A 1284-nucleotide genomic window follows, 5' to 3' on the forward strand; every position below is an offset into this window, starting at 1 on the left:
TATCCTCACTTACATAAATGAACTATAGTGTCCTGCACCCACAAAAAAAAAATATCAAAAATTATATCTGGTCTCTGAATCATTTTTGGTTTGTCTGTATATCCTCCTGTTATTTTCACACTTAATTATGGCCATTAAAATGTATTTTACAAGTTTTTGTTACTTTCACTGTTCATTTTTTTCTCTCTCTATGGTAGCCTACATCATCTTTAATTTAATAGCATTAGAGCTGCTCCATTGCAGCGGCTTAGTACTGTAATCACGCGATTTGCTGTAAAAATGCAGGGAACCACTTGTTATAAATCTCCTAACTGTGATATTTTCAGAAATAGAAGTCGCGTTTTTTTCATCTGAAACGTGCTGCGATTTATATTCCAAAGCCTCTCGTATGATGCAGAAACACTCAAGCAAGCAAAACACGCGCAACGCGTGCATATATATGACAGAATGAGAGGGACAAGTACAGCCTAGCGCATTTCACACAGGCTAGATTCACTTTCGGTTTAATCCAAATTATGCGTGTGCTGAGTGAGTGAACATCAAAGATCACTCAACAGAATTGCGCGCTCGCTCGCTCTCTCTCTTTCTCTCTCACTCTTGCTCTCTCTACCGTTAAGTAACTTGTGCATTGTTTTACTTACTTGTTTATGACACATCCGACCGAACTACAAACTTTCCAGTGATGTCTGTGAGAAAGGTATATTCACTCGGCAAACTCGCGCATCTGCGCTGCCGCGCGCTCAATCTGCTTATCAGCTTGCACACATTAGCTATACAGGCGTTACTACTGAATGTTTTAACATTATATTCATTGCATACATATACTTCGTATACATCCTTTAGGCCATTTTAACGAGTACGAGTACAGAAGCTCAGTATCGGGCCCGATATATATATATATTAGTGCTGTCAAACGATTAATCGCAAGATAAGTTTTTGTTTACATAATATATGAGTGTGTACTGTGTATATTTATTATGTATATATAAATACAAAAACATGCATGTATATATTTAAGAAAAAAATGTTGTTTATATATTAAATATATTTATATATAATATAAAATATAATAATATAAATATATAAATGTATACATGTAAATATTTTCAAAATATATACTGTATGTGTGTGCTTTTATATACATAATAAATAAACAAATATATATATACATACATAATTGTACATAATAAATATACACAGTACACACAGATATATTTTGTAAACAAAAACTTTTATTTTGGATGCGATTAATCGCGATTAATTGTTTGACAGCACTAATTTATT

General features: G+C 32.9%; 1 protein-coding gene across 2 annotated transcripts in view; it reads right to left on the bottom strand.

Annotated features, from left to right (window-relative positions):
• Window positions 1-1284, bottom strand: part of LOC107658467 (mitogen-activated protein kinase kinase kinase 3-like) — a 37814-nt gene that overhangs the window by 2744 nt on the left and 33786 nt on the right. The gene's annotated exons all lie outside the window — the stretch shown is intronic.

Source organism: Sinocyclocheilus anshuiensis, unplaced genomic scaffold, assembly GCF_001515605.1.
Source record: "Sinocyclocheilus anshuiensis isolate Anshui unplaced genomic scaffold, SAMN03320099.WGS_v1.1 scaffold371, whole genome shotgun sequence".
Lineage (NCBI taxonomy): Eukaryota > Metazoa > Chordata > Actinopteri > Cypriniformes > Cyprinidae > Sinocyclocheilus > Sinocyclocheilus anshuiensis.